Source organism: Nyctereutes procyonoides, unplaced genomic scaffold (genome assembly GCF_905146905.1).
Source record: "Nyctereutes procyonoides isolate TBG_1078 unplaced genomic scaffold, NYPRO_anot_genome, whole genome shotgun sequence".
NCBI lineage: Eukaryota > Metazoa > Chordata > Mammalia > Carnivora > Canidae > Nyctereutes > Nyctereutes procyonoides.
This window is the reverse complement of record NW_026575136.1, coordinates 22,693,964-22,704,711: the sequence shown is the minus strand read 5'-3', so window position 1 is coordinate 22,704,711 and position 10,748 is coordinate 22,693,964. Positions and strand designations below refer to the sequence as shown.

Below are 10,748 nucleotides of genomic sequence, written 5' to 3'. Positions count from 1 at the left end.
TGGGCTCGTGGGATCTCAAGTGTACAGTATGAAAGTGTAATCTTCGGTTCTGAGAGTTAAGTATCCTCTTGATCAGGAATCAGCACTAAGCACAGAAGGTGAGCTCCTTGGTGGCAGGGAGTTGGGTCACTGTATTTTGCTCACTGCTATGTCCCAAGTCCTTGGAATCGGGCTGGCCACGTAGTAGGCACTCAGTAGTCGGAAGAGTAAGTGGCCATACGAGATGAGATTTAATTCCATTAATTCCATAATGACCAATGGTTTCAACCACTTTATGGCCTTTGGTATTATAAGTAGACACTCTGGTTCCCTTCACCTACCAATTTTCCACTACCAAATTGCTTCCCATTGCTCTTTGGGTCCTGGGAATGGATTACTGCATACTAAACTGTAAACACCTTGCACGCGGCTTCCCTGTGAATGCTGGTGATTCACATATAACTTGGTCTGATCAGTGCCTTGTTAGCTTGTCCAGATCACTGGCCAGACCCAGGGAGACCTTACCACATGCCCCTCGCATTGAAGACCCTCTGCCATACTGCCTCCATCTACCTCTGAGTGGCAAAGCAGACAAACTCACTGTTTTCTTCACCTGGAAAATGGAGCATTCTTTCAGACGTGTGGTGTTTCTTCTGTCTTCTTGCCTTGGAATGCCCTCGCTTGGCATATTGCCAGCTCAACTCCTTTCTTCTTTCAAGGCCAAGATCCTGCAAGGTACTTCCATTTGCACCCCACTCCTGAAGCACAGTCCTCACCCTTCACTATGATTTCTCTTTCCAGAGAAACACAGCTTTTTAAAAACACTTTTAATTTATTTTATTCATGAGAGAGAAAGGGAGAGAGAGGCAGAGACACAGGCAGAGGGAGAAGCAGGCTCTATGCAGGAAGCCCAGTGGGGGACTCCATCCCAGGACCCCAGGATTACACCCTGAGCCGAAGGCAGATGCTCAACCCCTGAGCCACCCAGGGATCCCAAAACATAGCATTCTTATTCGCATACTCTGTGTGGTATAGTGAGCTCTGGGCCTGAGTTTGAGTCTTGCCTGACTGCCTGCTGACTCTGTGACCCTGGGAAAAACCACCTATGCTCTCCCGGGTCCACTTTCTTCATCTAAAACAGAAACCAGGGCAGCCTGGGTGGCTCAGCAGTTTAGCGCTGCCTTCAGGGCGTGATCCTGGAGACACGGGATCGAGTCCCATGTCAGGCTCCCTGCGTGGAGCCTGCTTCTCCCTCTGCCTGTATCTCTGCCTCTCTCTGTGTGTGTCTCATGAATAAATAAATAAAATTTCATAAAAATAAATAAATAAATAAATAAATAAATAAAAACAGAAAACAGAAATAAGAATAATGACTGATAGGGTGTTGTGAGAATTAAAGCCTTGCATGTAAAATGCTTATCACAGTACCTATGATATAGTTAGCATGTAATAAGTATTATCATTTTTATTTTAATATTTACCTTTTCAAAAAAGATTTTATTTTTAAAAACTCTCTACACCCAACATGGAGCTCAAACTCACAACCCCGACATCAAAAGTCATATGCTCTACTGCCTGAGACAACCAGGCCCCCCTATTATTTACCTTCTTAATACATATGTCCTCCCCCCCCCATATTAAAGACATATTTGAGGGCTGGCTGTGAGTGGTTTTATACCTTTCTAAATTGAAATTTTCACGGAGACACTTGTACATGCACACACAGTTCTAAGAAACCACATGGAGATATCCTTATACACTTTGCCCCCTTCCCACTTTGCCAGGTTCCCCTGACGGTAACATTTTGAAAAACTTTAGCATAATATCACAACCAAAATATTGACATTGATACCATCTAGCCATCTCATTCAAATTTTCCCAGTTTTACTTCTTGTGTGTCTACCAAAATTTATCACCTGTGTAGGCTCATGTGATAAATGCAGTGTGACACTTCATGCTAATTGGAGTTCAGCCTCGTAGCTAGGCAGGCGATACCATAACACAGTATGTGGCAGCTTGAGATGTGCATGGCCATCCAGTGACAGGCAGGACACACAGTAGGTCTCCAATAAATATATTTTTTTTAGCATAGGAAAACACCAAGCAGATAATCTAAGCCTCTTTATAATGTAGTTTTCATCTCTGGGACAGAGCAACCTGAGATTTGAATTCATCTGCATAATAAAATGCAAACACCTCCACCCCCCACCCCCACACCTCCTTCCACTGCCCAATAGCAACTGTTTTTGTTTTTTTTTTTTTTATAAATTAATTTTTATTGGTGTTCAATTTACCAACATACAGAATAACACCCAGTGCTCATCCCGTCAAGTGTCCCCCTCCGTGCCCGTCACCCATTCACCCCCACCCCCCGCCCTCCTCCCCTTCCACCACCCCTAGTTCATTTCCCAGAGTTAGAAGTCTTTATGTTCTGTGTCCCTTTCTGATATCTCCCACACATTTCTTCTCCCTTCCCTTATATTCCCCTTCACTATTATTCATATTCCCCAAATGAGCAACTGTTAAAACAGACTCCAGAAGGCTGATAAGCCAGCTCTCTACTGATGAGAGGAAGGGCTGAAGTTTATAATCGCTCATCTCTTAGCACGCAGCAGTCAGGCCTCTTGTCAACACCATCCCACGGCTGACCCAGCAAGAAACACAAACATTTGTTTTGTTTTTAATCACAAAGCCTGCTGTGCTGCTTCTGCCAAATGCCATTACTGCCCTGCACCTGCAGGATTAGCGGGTGCCCTGGCTCGCCGCAGTAATTGTACTCAGTGATTGTTAAATAATCAATGGAAAGTCATTCGAAGCCCCAGCTCTGCTACTAACAGTGCGGTCTGCAGACCAGCTTGCAGAACAGAATCTCAAACCCTGCCCCAGCCTTGCTACATCAGGATCTGCATGTTAACCTGATTCCTAGGTGATTCGTATACACACTGAAGTTCCAGAAGCTCTGGTCTACAGAGAGGAGATCTTTCTCAGATTAAAAAAAGGCCCTAAAGCAGCGGCTTGGCTGGTTGGCTGGGACCTTAAAACAGTCTGATTCCTGAGTTCAGCCCCCAGAGATTCTAAGGTAATTTGGTCTGGGTGTGGCTTGGGCATTGGGGGTTTTAAAAGCTCCTGGGTGGTTCTCTGTATCTACAAATCTGAGAATCCTAGCTGTGCTTTAGAACCATCCCTGTATTTTCTACATGTAGAGATGCCTAAGCCCCACCCCTGGAAGTCCTGAAGTCAGGCTTGTACACCGGTTGCCTTAGTGGAATGGAAGGGTCCGCTTGGAAGGGTCCGCTTGGAAGGGTCCGCTTGGAAGGGTCCGCTTGGAAGGGTCCCCCTGGAGGTTCGAGGTTGAAGACCCACAGAGCAGGGCTGCAGGGAGCTGAAGGTCATAGGCTTCATGAAAGCATTCTTTGAGGGATTCTTGAGCCCCCTGCCCCTGATTTCCTTCCAGTCTTAGCTGAGTAACAAAGCCCCATGTTTATTCACTCCTTTTCAAACACACAATGAGAATTCTCCGCACATAAGATGCTGCTGCTCTTGTGCAATGTCCACATTCCTGAAACATCTCTTATTCTGCAAAAATCACACACTTTAAATTATCAGGGCCTCTGGGGAACATAGCATTCCCTGCCGGTCACTTCAGAAACAGGTCATTTGAAAACCAATGACAAAAGCAAAAACATGTGCACAGGAAGTTCCTTCACTTGGACCGTCCAGGGAGGCAGATCGGGTTGGCCGGTGGTTGCTGGGGCAGATATTAAAAATACACAAGAGGGGCACCTGGGGGGCTCAGTGGTTGAGCATCTGCCTTTGGCTCAGGTCGTGATTCCGGGGCCCTGGGATCCAGTTCTGGGTTGGGCTCCCCGCGGGGAGCCTGGTTCTCCCTCTGCCTATGTCTCTGCCTCTCTGTGTCGCTCATGAATAAATAAAATCTTAAAAAAAAAATACACAAGCTAACTGAGTGGAAAGGCTGGTAGCCCTCTAGTACGACAAGTCTGAGGGTGCCCCAGCTTCAGGGACAGAAGTGAGTGTCTGTGAGTGACTGCTGGGGAGCTGGGCCTGGGGGTGCGGGTGGGGAGTGCCTCCTGAGCTCAGACACAGGCCTGGAGCGCACGTCTCAGGAGAGAAGAGTGCCAGGACAGGCCTCATTTTTAACTTTATTCGAATATACCCAGAGAGTCTCTGCTGCCAATGCAAAAGTTGGGTTGCAGTCTCTTACCCTTTCCTGCTCAAGATTCTCTACTTTATGCCAGGGCTCCTGGGCCTAGGAGAAATCAAGAATGAAGCAGTGTAGCATCTGCGTTATACCGACACCATCCCCCTACTAACTCCTCTCTTAGGGAGCACTCCCTACAGAGCAGGTGTTGTAGCGCAGGGTCGCAGGAGGCCCAAGGCCTCTCCCCAGCCCAGGGGCCCAGGGCGGCGCAACAGCACCGCATCATCATTGCTAGGGCTTGGATTATCTGCACTGGGATCATCCACTACGGTGCTTGTTTAGGAGCACAAATCTCTAAATTTTACCTTGGGCTTGTTGGATTTGCGCTTGTAATGAGCACCGTAGGTGGTTCTTCTGCGCAAGTAAAACTCCAACGGTGAGCTTCCTTAGATAGAGACCCTGAGTGACTACTACCACCTGAGGCATTCCCGGAAAGAATCACGGGATTTGGGAAGCAACAGGAAGTTTAGGGCTTGTCGAGGGTAACCCCTTTGCCCTAAGAGGGGGGAAAACACCTCTTGATGGATGTTTCTCTGCTTTCTAGTTGGCTTGCTATAAACGCAGCTTGTTCTTCACCTGTCCGGCCGCTGAAATAAATACAGATCCTGACTTCTTGTAACTAATCCAAAACAGGTGTGCCATCTACAGCTGAGCTTTATTTTAAGGAGGAGTTCAGTGACAGGAATTTGAGGGGTCGCAGTGGAGGCCAGAGAGAGGAGGGTCGCTTGGCTGCTTGGGTGGGTTTAAGTCCCTGTAGCAAAACTCTCATCAGTTCTTTGGGTGGGAGCCAGGTGCCAGAGACATGCTTTATTGGCGGTTTTTTGGCTATGACAGAAAGTGAACTGGCTTTGCTGATAATGGGATAGGAAAGATGTTGAACTAACCATCCCTCTGTCAATATAAATGATAAAGCTGTGGCAGAAAGGGGTGGGAGCAGTCCCCAGTAGATCACCAGATGAACCAGACAAAGTAGAGAGTACAGAATCAGACCCAAGAATATATTGGAATTTGGTTTATGATGGAAATATCCTTTCAAGCTTTAGGAAAGAAACAATATCTTCGATGCTGACATGATTAGTCATCTGGGTGGAGGAAAAAATAAGCCCGGTATCTTGCAGTGGACCCCAAATAAACTCCAGATGGATCTCTCAGTTATATATATTTAAAACCCCCAAGCTATAAACTACTAGAAAAAATATTGCAAACTATTTTTAGGAACTTGAAAGCTATGAGATCTTCTTGGGACACAAAGAATGGAAAAAGAAAGAAAGAAAACATTGATCATTTTGGTTACATTGAGCTAATGTCTATATAACAAAAAATGTCAGAAACAAAAGTAAACGAAAGTGACACACTGGAAGAAATGTGTAGGACACATGTAACAGGCAAAGATTAATTTCCAAAGTATATAAAAAACAGATAAGAAAAAATATTCCTAGCAAGTGAATTTTAAGAAAAGGTAAAAGTAAATAAACTCAAGGTTCACAGAAGAGGATATAGAAATGGTTGCTAAACACATAAGATGTTCAGCCTCATGAGTAGTTAGGAAAATATAAATTAAAAAAGTATCCTCACCCATGAGATAGGCAAAAAACTTACAAGATGGTAGGTAATATCAAGGTGTTGAGACTATGGAGAAATGGGTACTTTGTCAACAAGAGTGTAACGTGGTGATATCTTTTAAAATTAATAATATCTTTTAAAATTAATTAATATCTTCTAAAATTAAAAAGGGCATTACCCACTATACTGCAGTTTCATGGGCCCAAGAGACACGTACCATGATGTAGAGCAAGAAACGTATATTACAGAATGATTTACACAACATGGTACCAGGTATGCTCCCCCCTGAACCAACCCATAATCATATATGTCATTTGTACATACAGAGGGAAGTACATAAAATTATCTTTGTTAAATGTAGAAGGATCCACACCAAAATGACAACCATGATAACTCTGGCAGGAGAGGGTGTGTGAATAGAAAACTAGTATTTGGATAGGTGTTTAGTGATGTTATAGTTTTTAAGGAAACTATTCCTTTGTTACTTGTATTCTTGAAAACCAGTATGTTTTAAAAGAATAAACTGAGGTCTAGGAATCCGTGATTTGGGGCCTAGTTCTGCCATTAACCAGCTCTGTGTCCCTGAGTCCACTTCTCCTCCTCCTTGGGCCTCTTCCCTCAGTTTTTCCTTAAACTGAAGGCGTTAAACTTGATCTCTAAGTTTCCAAGGCTCTAAAGTCCCGTGAATCCCTAATTCCACATCAGCTACCCAAATAAATGTCAAATAGAGTGGAAGAAAATGTGGATCTCAAGGGGGAGGAAAGCCTTTCTAAGCATAAGGGCAAAAAGTGATAAATTTGACAATGTAAGAATTTTGCATGTTGAAAACCCCACAAGCAGAATTTAAAAACAAATAAAAAATTTAGAAAAGTACATATTGGAGGTGTATAGACAAAGAAAGCGGCATAAGAACAGATGAAAATCTGATCCAAAATAGGCAAAGAAATCAAATAGTTCACACAAAAAAAGTACAATTACATCATAAACTTATCAACTGATTTTCTTCCTTCCTGCCTTCCCTCCTCTGTCAGTTTTCAGAGATTTGCTTTTAAAGAGATGATATCACCAGCTGATAAGACTGTGAAGGATCACGCTTTCTTCTAAGCTGCTGGTGGTGGGAGTGCAAATTGCTGTCCCATTCCTGGGTGGCAGATTGGCAATACTTACTAATACCTTTAAAATGCAAACTTTGGCCCAGTAATTCACCAAACGAGGTAATCAGCGCTATCAACAGTGCTAGGTGGACAAAAATGCTCATTGCGGCCTGACTTGTAATAAGGAAATTTTGGGACCAATCTAGATATTTAAGAGCGGAGGCGGGGTGGGGATGGTTAAATATTGTGGTGCAAAATCCTTTGGAACACCACGCAGCCATCACAGATCATGCTTTGAAGACATTTAAGGATGTGAAAAGATGCTTGTAAACAAATGACGAAGCAATATGTGTGTGTGTGTGTGTGTGTGTGTGTGTGTGTGTAGTCTCTTTATTGGAAAAATGAGGTTTCATGAGAGGAAGCTCCAGCTCTTCCCCTGTGCTCCCCCAGACCCTAAGGGAAACCCCTGGTCATTTTCCTGTCCAGTGCCTTTACACCTTGCTGCAATTCTAGCCTAAACGAGTCAGTCTCAAAATCATCTACTGAGCTCTTGCCTAAGGGAACTGACAAAAACTGGTGGCTTTTAAAAGGAAAGAGCCAGGTCCATGGGTGGCTCAGTGGTTTGGCGCCTGCCTTTGGCCCAGGGCGTGATCCTGGAGACCCAGGATAGAGTCCTGCTTCGGGCTCCCCAGCATGGAGCCTGCTTCTCCCTCTGCCTGTGTCTCTGCCCGCCCCCCTCCCCGTGTCTATCATGAACAATAAATAAAATATTTAAAAATAAATAAATAAAAGGAAATAGCCTCAGGGGCACCTGGATGACACAGTTGGTTAGGTATCCGACTCTGGATTTCGGCTCAGGTCATGATCTCAGGGTCATGAGATCGATCTCAGGGTCATGAGATCCATGGAGCCCCGAGTTGGGCTCTGCGCTCAGCATGGAATCTGCTCCCTCTCTCTCTGCCCCTCCCCCGTTCCCTATCTGCTCTCTCTCTCTCTCAAAGATAAAAAATATAAATAAAAATCTCTTCTTGTCTTCCAGCTACTTTACAATATAAATAAGCTACATTCCATTTTCCTTGAAAGACGATGTATATATATGATAATACTACAGCTTTTCTAAATCCCTTAAGGGGCTGCCCCAAATCTAGCAAGAGAACCTTTCTCTTTGATCAGTGAAAAGTAGTTCTCTTTGATGCTGAAAGTTAGATACTGCATAGAGGCCCCATGAGCATCCAAGGGGCCTAAATATTGTTAAAAATAGAACCAGTAAATATAGATAAAATCCCCTTTCTTACTACTTTCCTAGAGCCGTATGTGGTGAGACTGCACTAGGTGAGATGTTACATCCCCACCCCCACCCCCACCCCCCAGGGGCAGGGGCGGGGGGGGGGGGGGAGGGAGGTACTCTATGATGGTAAGCAAGGTGTCCTGACTGAATATTTATATCTCCACCCCCCCCCCCCAGTCATATGTTAAAGCTCTAACTCCCGCAGTATTGGATTTTAGAGGTGGGGCCTTCAGGAGGTAATTAGGTTTAGATGCCATCCTGAGGGTGGAGCCCCCATGATGGGGTTAGTGTCCTCGTAGAAAGAGAGACCACAGGGGATCCCTGGGTGGCGCAGCGGTTTTGCGCCTGCCTTTGGCCCAGGACGGGATCCTGGAGACCCGGATCGAATCCCACGTCGGATCGAATCCCACGTCGGGCTCCCGGTGCATGGAGCCTGCTTCTCTCTCTCTCTGTGTGACTATCATAAATAAAAAAAGAGAGAGAGAAAGAGAGACCACAGCTGGCCCTCTCTCCCACCCTTCTTCCCTCTCCTTCTCCCTCCCTTTCCTCCCTTATCCCCCTCTCTCTTACTATCTCTCCCTCCCTCCCTTCCTCCCCTTCTCTCTCTCCTTCTGTGTTTGAGTGTGGATATATGTGTGTGTCTCTCTCCTTCTTTTTTCTCTTCCCTTCGCTCCCCTTCCCTCTAGCTCCGCCCTTCCCTCCCTCTGTGCCACGTGAGGACAGAGCAAGAAGGCAGACACGTGCAAGCCAGGACAAGGGTCCTCACCTGGAACCACACTGGTTCTCCAGAACTGTGAGAAATAGCGTTCCTGTTCCTTCAGCTGCCCAGGCTACGGCATTTTGTTATATAGCAGCCCGAACAGACTGAGACATAAGGTCACCCTCAGAATTCAGAGCCCCCGGTAATTTGGGAACTACTTGGTGCATTAATGTAATAAATTACCAAAAATCATCCCTATAGTCTACAGTAGCTTTCATTTGTATGTTATTTAAACCAGAGGTTATTCAGTGGGAGGCTGTAAGTTTGTTTTCTATTTTTAAGATTTTATTTATTCATGAGAGACACAGAGACACAGGTAGGTAGAGAGAGAAGCAGGCTCCCTGTGGGGAGCCTGATGAAAGACTCGATCTCAGGACCCCGGGATCACGACTTGAGCTGAAGGCAGACAGACGGTCAACCACTGAGCCACCCAGGTGCCCCTGTAAGTTCTTATGAATGACGATTTTGGTATTTTTGTGTTCATGGCATGACACTTCTATGACACTCTAGTAAGGCATTTTTCTGAAATGACATTTTTACTTACCAAAACCAAGCAATAAGCGAGTCATACCAGGCAGTTGTGTAGTTAAAAAGCATCAAGATGAAGCTGTTGTGGAGGTACACTCTTAGGTCATCATCTTGAGTTCTGTACCTGGGCAAACGTTTGCACTGACTATAGAGAGAAACAAGGGTTGTCAGCCATAAAAATAGCAACGATTCATAGAGTGTTTGCATCTTCCAGCTCCTATGTCAATGCCCTACGTTTGGTATTAATCCCTGTGATGAAAGTGTGAGCTGGCCCACAAAGCTCAAAGAGCTTAATTAACAGGCCCACAGCACATCTATCTTAAGTGACAAAATTGGAATTCACATTCTGAGGAAATCAGATCAGCACAAGCAGAAACTGAGGCTGATGGTTGTGAGGGCCAGTGTGTTCTGATGGGCAGGAGAGTCAGAAACGTTGAGGTTAAAGAACCCCACTGACAGACTCCAACATCCAGATGGTCTATGAAATTATCTAGTTGTCACCCGGGTCACCTACAGCTGTGGGTGAAGACAGGTTCCAACTACTCACTGCCTGAAGATTTTTTTCATGGCTTGGGAGGCTGTCTGGCCACACGTGACAAGGTAGCTGGAAGGAGGAAACCTCACTTTCCCGTAGGATGACTCTAAGGCATGTGCCACACAGTATTGTAGCAGGGCCCGTGGGATCAGGCCCCTGTGTTCACGGCTGCAATATGTTCAGTCCTGTGCTGGCTCCTCCCTCCCCTAACTCACACTCCTCCTCTCCCGTGCTCCCTGAGGTCACCTCCCTGAGAAACTAACTGCATCCCCGTTCTTGTCTCATGTCAGCGTTTTGGAGGGCTGACTCAAATGAAGACCACTCCTAAAGCCTCCAGTTAACGTGCAATCTTCCATCCCTGGAACACAGAGGGAACTCTCTTTAAAGGCTTGAGTGTGAAGGCGTCTGGCCAATGCCTCCAGGCCTAGCGTTCAAATGCCACTCATTTCATAACACTTCCGGAATCCTAACGTCCCCGCCTAACCATCCTGCCCTGATCTGTCCTATGGCTCTTCATTTCACCGACTTTAGAGCTTTTGCTGCAAATCACACTAGATTAGATGGACATTACACTGATTCTGCAGGGGTCAGGGACAAGCCGTATTGAGAACGTCTAGTGCCCGATGGTTAGAGATGCCCAATAAACGTTGCTTTGAACCCAGCATTTGATCACAACCCACTTGTGAAAGGGGGTTCCAACTCAGCCAGTGTGACAAGAACTTCAGAAACTTTGTAAACCAAAGTAATAAGAGAAGATTTGAATTGTAATAATTCATCTCAAA

The 10,748-nt window shown here is 45.5% G+C and overlaps 1 protein-coding gene across 3 annotated transcripts in view; it reads left to right on the top strand.

Annotated features, from left to right (window-relative positions):
- LOC129495573 (alpha-protein kinase 2-like) overlaps window positions 1-10,748 on the top strand; it is a 117,666-nt gene that overhangs the window by 48,639 nt on the left and 58,279 nt on the right. The window lies entirely within an intron of this gene.